At 41.4% G+C, this 16,039-nt stretch overlaps 1 pseudogene; it reads left to right on the forward strand.

Annotated features, from left to right (window-relative positions):
• LOC710625 (Y-box-binding protein 1-like) overlaps positions 1-16,039 on the forward strand; it is a 57,951-nt pseudogene that overhangs the window by 12,293 nt on the left and 29,619 nt on the right.

Raw genomic sequence — 16,039 nt, forward strand, 5'->3', positions numbered from 1 at the left:
TGGACTTGCTGAATAGTGTTAGTGCTCATAAGGAAGAACAATCCAACATTGACTATTCAGCAAAATAACAATAACCCTTCATAATGCTATTGCACTTTTAGCTTTTGAAGTACCCACACATACTTATCTATTTATCTTGGACCCAAGGGGTAGGTAAACCTTGCTCCCATGTAAACAGACAAAAAATAGTTAAAGCAGAGAAGTTCTGTGATCTGGCCAAGGACCTGGGAGCTGTTACCCTGCAGAGGCAGAGCACAGCCAGACTCTGGTATCATTAGTCCTTTCCAGCAGCCCACACTTAGCCCCCTACTCTCCTCCTCCGTTTGCATTTGGTCAGCAGACCTCTGAACCTCTGCCATAGAAGAGCTGTGAACAGACCAAAAAGATGTCTTAATTTTGTATCCTTGCAGCAAACATCAACCTCAACTCGTGAAACCTCCTTTTACAAACAGCACTAGAAAGACAGGCTTCATAGAGAGAAGGATTAGAACCTCAGGGAAATTTCCTTTTTCTTTTAAAAATAAAAAAGCAGCCGGGCGCGGTGGCTCAAGCCTGTAATCCCAGCACTTTGGGAGGCCGAGACGGGCGGATCACGAGGTCAGGAGTTCGAGACCATCCTGGCTAACATGGTGAAACCCCGTCTCTACTAAAAAATACAAAAAGCTAGCCGGGCGAGGTGGCGGCGCTTGTAGTCCCAGCTACTCGGGAGGCTGAGGCAGGAGAATGGCATGAACCCGGGAGGCGGAGCTTGCAGTGAGCTGAGATCCGGCCACTGCACTCTAGCCCGGGCGACAGGCAAGACTCCGTCTCAAAATAAAAATAAAAATAAAAATAAAAAATAAAAAAATAAAAAAGCAGTTTGTTGTATGTGCACAGACTATTGTGCAGTGCTGGGAAAACCTACTTCTCCAAGGCATCCCTGGCAGAAGGTGGCTTTACAGATCTCAGGAGTCGAGGTGGGGAGAAAACCTGCAGCTGTTAATCTGCCGGCTGCCCTGCTAGAATGTGAATTGGCAACTCTAGAGGTCAAGAGGAGAACCGCTTTCTCTCAAGTTTATTCCCTGGGCAGCTAGTGTTACTCAGACAACACTGATTGCCCTTTTGACTGTGATGGACAGGCACCGGCCCTGGTCCCAGGTATGTGTGAGCCACTGCAGAGCAGTCTTTCAGCATCAGCGTTAAATGCCTTTCTAAAATAACATCACTCAAATTTAATGTGCAAAGCAGCTGAGAAGAGTGGGAGGCCCAGCCATCCTTCTAGCCTACAGGTGACAAGTGTTAGCATCAATGGTGTGAAACCCACTCGCAGGAGTAAAAGGCCCTTGTCTGTTACACCTCTTCAAGTGAGAAGAGTTCCTAGCTCGGATCTTTGGGCTGATTTAATTATGTCCCAGGTTACTTCCCTCTTCTCTCTCCGTCTTGCTGCGCTCCAAAGAAAGCACAGGTTTCAATCATTACAAGGTTTGTGTAAAATGACCTCATTTTCCTGTGAGTCTGCCAAGTCCTAGGCATGTCAAAGAAGCGTGGGGCCAAGAATCATTTTAGAAATTATGATGCTATTTCAAAAAGTAGGAAATTTTGCCAAAGAAGAGAGAGGTGCAGAATGAAGGTATGGAGGAGAGATGGATGGAATAAATATTGATATTTCTCTCTCCCTTGCCCTGCCCCCAACAGCCAGAAATAACGGCCCTCTCATTTATGTCTCCAGATCCCTGTAGGCATTGTTGATGAAAAAAGCCAAGCTCTGTAAAATATTTGAAGAGATTTACTCTGAGCCAAATGTGAGGACCATGAACTCGTGACCACATGTGCCCAAGGTGGTTGGGTTATAGCTTGGTTTTATACATTTTAGAGAGGCATAAGTCATCAGTCAATATGTATAAGGTATACATTGGTTCAGTCCGGACAGATGGGACAACTCAAAGAGGTGGCTTACAAGTCATAAGTGGATGTGAAGATTTTCTGATTGGCAATTGGTTGAAAGAATTATTACCTAAAGACCTAGAATCAAGAGAAAGGAATGTCTGGGTTAAGATAAAGGGTTATAGAGACCAAGGTTGTTACTATACAGATGAAGTCTTATAGATGGCCGCCCTTAGAGGCAATCGATGGCAAATATTTTCTATTCAGACCTTTAAAATGTGCTATATTCTTAGCTAATCTCTTCAGGATCAGAAAAAGACCTGGAAAGGGAAGGGGATTCTCTACAGAATGTAAATTTTTTCTACAAGAGACAGTTTTACGGGCTGTATCAAAATATGTCAAAAAATATATTTTGGGGTAAAATATTTTGATTTCTTTCAGGGCCTGCTGTCTGTCATGTGATGCTATACTAGAGTCAGGCTGGAATTTGGTATCTTATTGCTAGTCTTTTTTTTTCTTTTTCTTTTTTTTGAGACAGAGTCTCGCTCTTTTGCCAGGCTGGAATGCAGTGGTGTGATCTTGGCTCACTGCAACCTTTGCCTCCTGGGTTCAAGCGATTCCCCTGCCTCAGCCTCCCGAGTGGCTGGGACTACTGGCATGCACCACCACACCCGGCTAATGTTTTGTATTTTAGTAGAGACGGGGTTTCACTATGTTGGCCAGGATGGTCTTGATCTTCTGACCTCGAGGCCACCCACCTCGGCCTCCCAAAGTGCTGGGATTACAGCCGTGAGCCACCATGCCGGGCTCTCTTTTTTCAGTCTTAAAACCTCTGTTTTTATGTTAATGCTGGCCAGTTGTACCTGAATTCCAAAGAGAGGAGAGTATACTGAGGCATATCCAACCCCCACCATAGTTGCCTCATGGCCTGAACTAGTTTTTCAGGTTTTTTTGGAATCTCCTTGGTCAGGAAAAGAGGTGTATTCAGTCAGCTGGGGGAGGAGGCTTAGAATCTTATTTCTGGTTTACAGATATTCCAGTGTCAGCACTTATTCAAGGGCTACGGCTAGCCCAACTTCAGTATACACCATTCATATTGCCAGTAGCCTAGGTCACTGGAACCTAGAGTTGTGGAGTAGATAGCTTACACAGCCATACTTAGGTGGCCTCAGTCTTATCCCATTGTACTATCTAGCTGTTATCCTAGACTGACTCCAACTTCCACCCCTGAACTCTACCCGAGACTGTAACGCTGAGCACAGAGAGTATCCAGCATGTGCCACTCAGTTTGGAGGTCCACAGCATGGCAAATGCTGCTTCTATATAGTAGAGCTTCCACAAATGTTTGTGGAATGTTCACACTGGCAATGTGAATGGTGTATACTGAAGTTGGGCTGGCCATAGCCCTTGAATGAATTGTAGGTTAGAAGCCTTTGAGAGAAGATTGGAAAATTATGTATGTTATCTCCTCACGTGTTTATTAAGAATAGGCTCAGCTATGCTGTGGTTAAAAGACAACCTCTCTTTGAAAAGATCAACATTGACAAAACTTTAGCTTGACCAAGAATTGAGAAGGCTCAAATTATGAAGATCTGGAATAACACCGAAAGAAATATCACTATAGACCCTACAGAAATAAAAACGATTGTGAAAGAATACTGTGAACAATGGTGTGCCAAAAAATTCAATAGCTTAAATGAAACATAAAAATTTCTAAAAACATACAAACTACCAAAACTAACAGAGAAATAAAAAACTGAAGAGAACCTATAAGACATTGAATCAGTAATACATTCTTTCTTCTCCACAAAGCAAAGCCCACACCCAGATGCCTTCACTGGTGAATTCTACCAAGTACTTAGGAAGAATTAACACCAATCCTTCCCAAACTCTTCCAAAAATGAGAACAGGAGGTAACACTTCCCAACTCATTCTGTGAGGCCAGTATTATCCTGATGCCAAAAGCATACAAAGACATTTATTATAATATCTCTTACAAATATAAGCACAAGCTACTCAACAAAATACTAGCAAACCAGATCCAGCCACATATCAGAATGACTGTATCCCATGATCAAGTAAGGAGTTATCCCAGAAAAACAAGTTTGGTATGAAATACAAAAAGCAATCAAGTGAAATAAAGGACAAGATAAAAAGACAAAAACGATATGATCATCTCAATAGACAGAGAAAATGCATTTAACAAAATCCAGCACCCTTTTGATACAGGAGAAATTATTTAGGCAGATAGCAAGAGCAACAGAGTCATCAGTGGAATTTCCCTTTTAACAAAAAGTAGCCCCAAAGTAATTTCCTTTCTAACAAAGAGCAGCCTGAAAAATCGAGCTGCAAACAGAGATAAGCAAGCTGGAAGCTTGCACAGCTGAATGCCGGCAGCTGTGCCAATAGAAAAGGGCTACCTGGAAGCCAGGTATATTCAGCATGGAGGCTCTATCTTCCCTTTTCTTTGTCACCATGTGCACAAAGAAGCAGGCAACATGGTGCTGGCCAGGTAGCATAATAAAATAGGTTGGAGGCGGCTAGATTTTTCACTCGCTATGCAAATGGCACACCTGGTCTGACCAATCTTTTATGCGCTATGTAAATCAGACACCACCTCCTCAAGCTCATCTATAAAACCTCCTGCATTTCACCACAGACCAGAAGACCTGCTCGAGACCCCTCTCTTCAGGAGAGAGCTTTTCTCTTTCTTTCCCCTATTTAACCTCCTCTCTTAACCTCATTCCTTGTGTGTCCATGTCCTTGATTTCCTTGGTGTGAGACAAAGAACCTTGGATATTTACCCCAGACAATGACACCACTTCAATTTCATGATAAAAGCAATCTACAAATTAGGAATAAAAAGAAATGTCCTCAACTTGATAAATAGCAACTATGAAAAACCCACAGCTAACATCATACTTAATAGTGAAAGACTGGGGGCTTTTCCTTTAATACCAGTAATAAGAGAAGGATGTCCACTCTTGCTACTTCTATGCAACACTGTACTGGAGGGAGGTTCTAGCCATGGCAATTGGCAAGAAAAAAAAATTAAAAGCATCTAGATTGGAAAGGAAGAAGTAAAACTAATTGTAGTTATAGATAACATGATCTTGTATGCAGAAAATTCTAGAAATTATTAAAATTATTAAATGAGTTCAAAAGGTTGTAGGATACATGACAAAATACAAATACACACTTATACAAGCCTGGTCAACATGGCAAAACTCCATCTCTACTAAAAATACAAAAATTAGCTGGGCATGGTGGTGCATGCCTGTAATCCCAGCTACTTGGGAGGCGGAGGTGGAAGAATCACTTTGAACCCGGAAGGTGGAGGTTGCAGTGAGCCAAGATCACACCACTGTACTCCAGTCTGAACAACAGAGCAAGACCCCATCAAAACAAACCAACCAACAAACAAAAAAGTACTTTTATATATTATACATTTATACAACATACAAAAATCAATTGTATTTGTATACTTTAACAAGAAACAATCTGAAAAATGAAACTAAAAGTCAATATAACAAAAAAGTTTAAAATTTGTACACTGAAAATTACCAAACACCACTGAAAGAAATTAAAGAAGACTTAAATAAATAAAAAGATGTCCCATGTTCATAGATTGAAAGGCTTAATATTAAGATGGCATTACTCTCCAATTTGATGTACACAGTCAATGCAACCCCTACCAAAATCTCAGCTGTCTTTTTTGCAGACCTTGACAAGCTGATCCTAAAATTCATATGAAAAATCAAGGAATCCAAAATAGTCAAAACAATCCTGAAAAATAAATTGGAGGACTCACGCTCCCCAATTTCAAAACTTACTACACAGCTATAGCAATCAATATTATGTGATACCAGGATAAGAATAGAAATATAGATCAATGGAATGGAATTGAGAGCTGAGAAAGAAACACATTTATGGTCAACTGGTTTTGTATTAGAGTGTCAAGTCAATTCATTGGAGAAAAAAACTTTTTAAGAAATGGTGCTTGGTCTGGCAACTGGATATCTACGTACAAGAGTTAAGTCAGAATCTCTATCTCACACCATATTCAGAAATTAACACAGACTGGATCAGAGACTTAAATGTAAGAGCTAAAACCACACACTCTTAAAAGAAAACCTGGGAATAGATCTTCATTGCCTTAGATAAGCAACACCTTCTTAGATATGACACCAAAAGTACAAACAACAAAAGGAAAAAACAGATTGGACTTCATAAAAATTTAAAACTTTTGTTCTTCAAAGGACATCATCAAGAATGTAAAACAACAACCCACAGAAGCGGAAAAAACACTTCAAATCATATATCTGACATTTATATTCAAAATTATAAACAACTCTTACAACTCAATAAAAGGACAAATAACCCAATTAAAAATGAGCAAAGGATTTAAATTAACATTTCCTCAATGAAAAGCTACAAACTGCCGATAAATACATGAAAAGATGCTCAACATCATTAACCATCAGGGAAATGCAAATCAAAACCACTATAACATAGCACTTTACCCATTAAGATGGTAATAATTAAAAAGACAGCTATTAATAAGTGTTGTGGAGAAATTAGAACCCTCTTACCTGTCTGATGGGAAAGTAAATGGTGCAGCTATTTTGGAAGGTCTGTCAGCTTCTCAAAAGTGTAAACATAGAGTTACTACATGACCCAGCAATTCCACTCTTAAGTGCATACCCAAGAGAATTTGAAACAAATGTCCACACAAAAATTTGTACACAAATGTTCACAGCAGTATTACTCATAACTAAAAGGGAGAAATAATTTAGGTGACCATCAACCAGTGAATGAACAAAACGTAGTATATGTAACATACAAAATGTAGTATACATGGACTATGGACTATGCTTCAGGAATAAAAGGGAATGAAGTGCTGATATATGCTACAATATGGGTGAAACCTGAAAACATTATGCTAAGTGAAAGAAAAAACAGACACAAAAGACTTCTTTTTTTTTTTTTTTTTTGAGACAGAGTCTCACTGTCACACAGGCTAGAGTACAGTGGCACGATCTCAGCTCACTGCAACCTCCACCTCCCAGGTTCAAGCGATTCTCCTGCCTCGGCCTCCTGAGTAGGTGGGACTACAGGTGCCCGAAACCACACCTGGCTAATTTTTGTATTTTCAGTAGAGATGGGGTTTCACCATGTTGGCCAGGCTGGTCTTGAACCCCTGACCTCAAGTGATCTGTCTGCCTCGACCTGCAAAAGTGCTGGGGTTACAGGCATGAGCCACTGCACCTAGCCCAAAAGACTACAAATTACATGAAATGTCCAGAATAGGCCAATCTATATCGACAAAGTAGACTAGCAGTTGCCTAGGGCTGGGAGGGGGGTGGGAGAAAGTGGGAAGTGACTAGTAATGGGTTTGGGGTTTCTTTTGGGGGTGATGAAAATGTCCTAAAATTAAATAGCAGTGATGGCTGCTTGCACCATTAAATATACTAAAATCCACTGAAATGTATAATTGGAAAGGCTAGTTTTGTGGTACAAGAATTACATCTCAATAAAGCTCTTCTTTAAAAAACTAAATTAATTCAAATTGTCAAAATAGCTTGCGTAAATATGTACCTGTATAAACACTGGATACTGGGAAAAGAATTTGTACTGAATATTTCTATCACTAGATGGATGGTAGGAGAATAAATACGCAAGTGTAACTAGCTCCTGTCAGCTACAGATAGGAGGAAGGGAATTAAATGTATTGAGCATCTACCATGTGTCAAGCACCAGGGCAGATGCTTTCATTTAATCTTCACACAACAACACTATTAGGTGGTACTGAGATCTGTTTCATACATGAGGAAACTGAGGTGAAGAGAGTTGCTCAAGGTCTTACAGCTAGTAAAAGGCAGAGCCGGGATTTAAACCAAAGACTGCCTGACTCCCAAACCTTTTGGCCCTAGCCATGGGGTAAAGGACATGTAAAATCTGATTAATAGTAGTGGCAAATGGTATTCTGGCTGCATTAGGGACCAGAAGAATTTTCCAAAATTATCAGAGACTGTGGGATTGCCATCTGATAAAAAAAAATGGATGAAAAGTCCGGCTGTGGCTATGATTTCTATGGTCCCTGCATGTAGCTAACTTCCCTATCTCTCAGATTAAAGACTTCAGGACCCATGAAGAATTGCACCGAATCTACTAAGTCCAAGTTGCTGACATCTATTTGAGCATTCGATGTTCTTTCTCCTACATTAAAGCGACTTAGTGTTTTCATCTCTGTTGAGCAACCTGACCAGATAAGGCCCTTTATGCACACACAAGACATAGAAGACCAAATTCAGGCAATACAGTAGCAATCCGGTGGGACACAGATTCCTCACGACATAGAACTGACCTGGGTTTGAGGCCATGAATGCCTAAGATGATTAACTGACCACAAGATTCATGCTGCCCTTCCGCGCTGTGAAGTTGTTGCTGGGAAGTCAGGCTCTACATCTCTCTCTTTGTATCTCTATGGAGGCACATAACGAGGTCTAGCCAGTGGACTGTGAGCAGAAGTTTGGGCAGAAAATTCTGGGGTTCTAGGAACCTAGAGTACTGTCTAGTAGGGTTACACAGGCTCTGCGTGGATGCACCTCCTTGTTCCTGGGACTGTTTACCTCTTGGATAGCAGTGTGGCCAGAGGAGGGCCAAAGTGAAGCCCTCTAAGGCATGGAGTCCACATTAGGAGCCGACTTGCCCAGGGGTCAGGGAGTACTGGCCATGAAATTTCAGGTGAGGATTAATCTTCTTGACCATCAAAATACAGATACCATGACCTATTTTGTAGAGTTGCTTTGAGGATCAAATGAAATACTTTATGTAAAAAATCTGGTACACAGTAGGTGCTCAATAAATGTTCATTTTCTTTTTTGTCTCTGACCTTCCTAGTACTTCCCTGTTCTTCCCGTCCTTTCCCTTCATGACCCCTCGCACCCTTACCCCCAGCTGTGTTCCCTTTCCTTCCTCTCTAGAACCCAGGGGTTTGGCTCGCCTGACTACAGCGGCCCTGAGGTCACTCCGCTGTCTTCAGCTGCAGGAAAGCTCTTTTTCCATTTAGAACATATTCTGGGGTTTTTCTGGTTTTAGGGAAAGGGAGATACTGCAGTTTACACAATGGGTTAGAAACCTCAGATTACTCTCTTGTTTGCTAATGAGAAGTTTGAGAAAGGCTTTTGGGTCCTGGCCAAAACCTCTTGACTTTCGTGGGGCAGAAGTTTGATTTCCAGTGAGATGTCAAAACATGCCACTGGGCATAACTTGCCGAGGTTTGTATTTCATTTATTTGGTTTTGAAATGAACAAAAAGCACTTCCTTTATGTTGCCCTCAGCAGACATGCACACAACTGTGTAACCAGCTCTCAGTCTTTCCGGGACTGCGGGACCCTTCAGAGATGCTGTCAACTTCAGATCTCTTTTCCAAGCTCCCCTTTTCTTCACAAAGGCCCTTCAGGAATGCCTCAGCATCTCATCTTTGTTTCTTGTGACTTGCGCTGTCTTTATGAATGTTGTTGCTGCCCAGAGAGAGAAGTCCAGGCTTAGTTGCTTGACACTCAAGCCCATGCCAAAGATCCGGCCTTCCCTTGGTCTGTGTCCTCACCACTCCCAGGTCTTACCTTGAGCCTCTGAAGGGGAGATCTCTTAGACAAAGTTCTGGTCTTAAAAAAAGTTTTCAAATCTTTCTTCTCCTGCTACATCTAGTTATTGAGGAATAAAATATAACCTCCAGCCCTCAAATTTATCTGTTCTTTAGTTTTACATTGTTTAGGATCAGAGCAAGGGGTTTAGGAATTCTCTTTCTGGGAGGAGTGGCTGAAAAATAAAACAATGAAGTTGCTTTCCTTATATGAAATATTTTTCATGAGTAGGATTAATGCATGTTTTCCTCCAACTTTTACCCAATTCTATATTCATCTTGTTTTTCTGTCTCAAAAAGCACTTGACTTTGAGCTAGATGTGATATAAGCAATTCACAATCATTTCTTTGTTGATTCCATTTTTGGGGGCAAATATTTATTGAGCACCTACTATGTATGAGACATTGTGTTGGACACTGTGAAGGATGCAAAGATTAATGAGCCATGACCTCTGCTATCAAGTTTTTAAGTCAATCTTGGTTTAGTTATTCTTTCTATTGAGATGTTTTGTGGCCCTGCCTTACACTTTGAATGTAAGTCTGTGGCTTTCTTCTAGAAGCAGAACTATGTTTATGCAATTCTTTGTACATTTGAATAAGAAAGTATTCATGTAACAAGTGTTCTGTATCCAGTCCCAAGTACCCAACACTCTAGAGATTCGAGGCAAGTTTAAGTCACGATCCTCTCCTCAAGATCTAGATGAGAAGAGAAGACAATTATCCAGCAATGTAAGACAGATGCCCGGATGTAAACAAATACAGAATTTTATAGTCAGGTGAGTTTTAACTTTCGATAGACAAAATTTAAACTTGCCAATTACAGTATCTATGTATCTACTAAAGCTTAATATGCATATACTGTAAGACTCAGCAATGTCAGTCCTAAATATCCATCCAATAGGACTGTGTACATATATTCATCAAAAGACACTTTCAAGAATGTTCATAACAGCACTCTTTGTAACAGCACCAGACTGGAAACTACCCAAGTGCCCTTGACATTTGATAGAAGGGATACGTAAATTGTGGTATAATCAAATAATGGGATACTATGTAGCAATGAGAATGATCTATTTGAATATGCAATAATATAGACGAACCTCACAAAAATAATGCTTAGAGCAACCAGAAGCAAAAAACAAAAAACAAAACAAACAAACAAACAAAAAAACCCCACAATTTATTTTTCTATTTCTAGAAAGGACAAAAACAGGCAAAAGTATTCTATGCTCTTAGAAGTCATGATAGTGGCTATTTTGGAGGGACAGAGGGACAGTGACTGAAAAAAAGAGACAGGAGGGGACTTCTGGGGCTGGGAACATTGTTCTTGATCTGGGAGCTAGCCCTATTGGTGTGTTCATTTCTGAAACATTTTTTGTTCATTTTTTGGTCTAGATACTATACTTCATTAAAAAGTTTTAAAGAGTCACCAATTTAAAAATTGACAGAATTTGGAATCACCAGTCAAGAAGCCTGAATCTTAGAGCTGATTCTGACTGTTGATCATCTCCTTGGGCAAATCCGTCTCTTTGTGCCTTGGTTTTTTCATCCATGGAGTGGTGGTAAGGCTTTCTCCTTGTGTCTCACAGCTGGCTGCTTTATTATATGTAGGGAAACCTGGCATACCAAGTAGCAGACGTGGGGCTTCTTGGTGCAAGTTCACTGTTGGTACTTAGGAGCCCGCCCTCCATTAAACTTTATTTCCTGAAACCTGGCCTTTTCAATATCCCCTCTGACTCGCTCTTTGAATCCCACCTTCCTTCCACTTTGTTTATTCTCTACAGCGCCTCAGTCTCACGGAGTAACTCCTCAATCTGAGTGTTTCACCTTATCACATGATGGTATTTGGCCTCAAAATATGGAACAGAATATGGCACCCTCTGGGAATATGGAAGCTTATTTGCTTATGTTCTGGAATATGTCCTTTCCCATTTGTTCTCTTCTATCAGTCCCAACAGAAAAAAAACAGAGTGCACACCATTCACTTATCACCTAACACTTTCTTTTTTTTCTTTTTTGAGACGGAGTCTCGCTCTGTCACCCAGGCTAGAGTGCAGTGGTGCGATCTCGGCTCACCTGCCTCAGCCTCCTGAGTAGCTGGGACTACAGGCGCCCACCACCACACCTGGCTAATTTTTTGTATTTTTAGTAGAGAAAGGGTTTCACCATGTTAGCCAGGATGGTCTCAATCTCCTGACCTCGTGATCTACCTGCCTCGGCCTCCCAAAGTGCTGGGATTACAGGCGTGAGTCACTGCACCCAGCCCACCCAACACTTTCAACATCACACCCCTTTACATAGTGTGTGAGAACTGGACAGCAGAGTATTCCATTTCCCTGGACAGCAGAGAAAGTTCCATTTCTCCCGTCTCCACCTTTGTGCTATTGTTGTCCTACAGAATTCTACATATTTTATAAACTTTACACTACATTGCTATTATTTTTGCTCAAAACAGCCAAATACCTTTGAGACTTAAATAATTGAAAAATGCTATTATTTAGCTATGAAGTTTAACAGTTTATACTGTTCATTCCTTTATTTAGATCCATATTTTCATTTTGTGTCATTTCCTTCTGTCTAAAGAACTTCCATTAACACTTTTGTTGTTTTGTTTTGTTTTTTATTTGGTGCAGTGACACCATCATAACTCATTGCAGCCTCAAACTCCTGGGCTTAAGCAATCCTCCCGCCTCAGCCTTCCAAAATGCTGACATTACAGGCATGAGCCACTGCGCCCAGCCCCTTAAACATTTCTCCTACTTTGGTTCTGCTGGTGATGAAGTCTAGAAGATTTTGTATGTCTGAAAATTTTTATTTTACTTTCAGGTGAAAAATATTTTTGCCAGGTATAGACTTCTAGGTTGACTGGGTTCCCACCTTCCAGTCCTTTAAAGATGTTATTCCATTCTTGTAAGGTTTCCTCAAAATAGATAAATACATAAATAACAGCGGTCATTCTTATCTTTGTTCCTCCGTATGTAACTTGCCTTCTTTCTCTGTCTGCTTTTAGGAGCTTCTCTTTACTCCTGGTTTTGAGCAATATGATGATGGTGTGCTGCAGTGTAGCTTTCTCCATATATCCCATGCTTACGGTTTATTGGGCTTCTTGGATATGTGGGTTTACAGTGTTCATCAAATTTGAAACATTTTGGCCATTATTCCTTCAAATAATTTTTTGTTTCCCAATCTTCTCCCGTTCTCCTTCAAAGAATCCTGTTACTTATATTAGGCTGCTTATAATTGTCTCACAGCTCATGGATGCTTTTCATTTTCAAATGTTTTTTTCTCTCTGTCTGGTTTCTATTTCCATGTCTTCAAGTTCTCTAATCTTTCTTCTACGGTGTTTTATCTTCCATTATTCTAACCTGAGATACTGTAGTGCTCATCTCTAGATGTTTGCTTTCAGATTTTTATATATCTTCCATGTTGCCACTTCACCTGTTCAGTCTTTAGTTTCTTGAATTCATGAAACACAGTTATAAGAACTGTTTTAATGTCCTTCTCTGCTAACTCTAACACCTGTGTCAGTTCTGGGTCAGTTTCAATTGATTGATTGATCTCCTTGGTGTGGGTCCTATTTTCCCACTTCTTTGCCTGCCTGATAATTTTTTATTGGGTGCCAGATATTGTCGGGTGTTGGATATTTTTGTATTCCTATAAATCTTTCGGAGCTTTACTCTGGGACAACTTGATGCTTTTGGATCTTGCTTTTGTGATTTATTCAGTATATCTGGAACAAGACTCCACCTAGGGTTAATTATTCCCCATTGCTGAGGCAGAGCCTTCCTATGTATTCTACCCAGTGCTCTCTGAATTTTCCAGTCTGGCTGTGGAAACAGGCTCTATTTTCAGCTCTGTGTGGTCTTCAAGGATTGTTCCTTCTAATCCTTTAGGGTGGTTTTCCGGCCTTGGGTAGTTTCTTCATATGAATACGCTGGTCAGTAGGCAGCTGACTACGCTGCTGGTCTCTGGAATTTCCTCTCTGTAAAGCTTTCTCCTCTCTGGTGCCCCGCCCTGTCAAATCTAGACACCTCGGCATCCTTGAATCCCAACTCCATCTCCTCAACTCAGGGAGCCCACCGAGACTCTGCCTGGGTTCCCTGTCCCGATGCCACGTTCTGGAAACTCTCCATGCAGCAAGCTGGGGTAACTGTAGGGATCTCCAACCTTCATTGCCTGTTGTCTAATGTCTTGAAAACCATTATTTCATACACTTGACCCAGTTGTTTAGTTGTTTCATGTGGGAAAGTAAATTCAGTCACTGCTACTTCATCCTGGCTGGGACAGAAAGGATACATAAACCCAGTTGACCTAAAGATGTTTGTGGCGTGTTTTTTCTACCATCTTATAGTGTTTTCAAGGCTAGCATATTTTAAACTTTTACATTTTGAAATAATTTAAAAATTGAAGAATAGTTGCAAATATATGCAGAGAGTTCCAGTACAACTTTCACACAGCTTCCCCTAATGTTAGTATTTTTTATTTGTATTTTGAGTACAAAAGTAATGAATGTTAATGGTAGAAGAAAATTAAAAATATAAAGTATATTTAAAATATATTTTGCATATGAAAATGTAAATATCATATTCACATATCACGAATATTTTTCTCAATTTATTGTTAGTCCAAACTGTACCATTTTGTAAGCTGCCTGCCATTTTGCAGACCGTGGTCAAAGTGAAGCATTTCTCTGGAGTTCGGGCTGTGAGGAACATCCTGCCTAGCCACCTGACCACAGGTAGACAAAGGCCCAACGGAAGAAACAGCCTGCCTCTTATCATATGCAGGAGCAAGGGGCACCACATTCCTCAGGAACAAGGGCCAGAATCGCCTCAACATGGGACCATCTTATCAATATCCTGCTGGGCAGCGAGCCATACTGCCCAGACCCTTCCTGCCCACACCTAGAAACTGCACCAGCCTGTAAGCAGCGGTGGGCTCTGGCATTAGGCTGGTCCCCCACTTCCGTAGATTTTATGCTGGACATAAAGCCTGCATTTGCTGTCGAGCCACCCCCTTTCTCTCTCTCTCTCTCTCTCTCTGTGTGTGTGTGTGTGTGTGTGTGTGTGTGTGTGTGTGTTTCTTTAACCCTTGCCTTCCCTTCAAAACCTAACAAATAAGCATATATGGGAGGGGAGAGACACTGTCCTCACTCTTTCCATATTCCTGCTGCAGCCCAAAGAAGAGGGGACTGCCACTCCTCTCCCCCTTGGGAATGTTGGAAGAGAGGTAGGAGGTGGGACTCAACTCCAGAGGCAGGGTTCAGACACTGGACCAAATTGAGGACTACCTAAAACCAGGAAAGGGCAGAAGCTGCTTTCTGTAAGACACACCCACCAGTGCACCATGTCAGTTTACTGCTGCCATGGCAACACCTGGGAATTATTGTGCCTTTCCATGGCAATGACCCGACAACCCAAAGGTTACTAGCCTTTCCCTAGAAATTTTTGCATAAATGCCACTTAATTTACATGTAATTAAAAGTAGGTCTAAACATGACTGCAAAACTGCCCTGAGCTGCCACTCTTAGCACACTGCCTATGGGGTAGCCTTGCTCTGCAGGAGCGGGCACAGAGCTCTGACACTGCCAGAGCTGTAACACTGCTGCTTAAAGCTGTTTTCTGTGACCACCAGCTCACCCTTGAATTCCCTGGGCACAGCCAAGAACCCTCACAGGCTAAGCCCCACTTGGTTTTTTATCTCCATACTCAGCTACTCTTTTCAGGCGTACTGAAGTAGCTATGAGCTAGTAAGGCTGATACTTAGGCCATATTTTGCTGTGGACAGGGTTTAAAGTGTTAAAGGTCAGCCTGTGGGGCAGGCTTACATGACCTCTCTTTGACTTCCTGTCTCCATGGGGTAAATTCACCCAGGGGAAGGCCCAGAACTGCCTCTTTTATTCTCTCATCCACAGTAATTAGGCAAGTGAGACAGGCTGGTAGTCCAGGAAGCCAGCTGGGGGACTGGACTCAGAGTCCATTCTGTAGGCCCAGCTCTCCCAGTAGCCAGGTCCTCAGGTCTTGATCCCAGAGGAGTAGCAGGCTCTGCTTTGGCTTCAACTCCAAGTTCTGTTCTCCCAGGAAGCTGATTCAAAAGAGTCCTTGCAATGGACTATTTGTGTCCCCCGAAAAATTTATATGTTCAAATCTTAGCCTCCAAGGTGATGGTGTTAGGAGATAAGACCTTATTAGGAGGTGACTAGGCCACGAGGGCAGAGCCTTCAGGAATGGGATTAATGCCCTTAACAAAGAGACCCCAGAGAGACCCTTGAATCTTTTACCTTGTGAGGTTATAGTGAGAAAATCACCATTTATGAGGAAGCATAACTTTATCAGACACAGAATTTGTTGGCACCTTGATCTTAGACTTCCCAGCCTTCAGAAATGTGAGGCATAAATTTCCATTGTTTATAAACTGCTCAGTCTATGGTATTTTGTCATAGTAGCCCAAATGAACAAAGACAGCCCTGCACAGGGAGCGGTTGGTGCTTGCCTGGTTAGTAATAAAGCTATTGTTTTAATACCCATT

Source organism: Macaca mulatta, chromosome 7, assembly GCF_049350105.2.
Source record: "Macaca mulatta isolate MMU2019108-1 chromosome 7, T2T-MMU8v2.0, whole genome shotgun sequence".
In the NCBI taxonomy this organism is placed as follows: Eukaryota; Metazoa; Chordata; class Mammalia; order Primates; family Cercopithecidae; genus Macaca; species Macaca mulatta.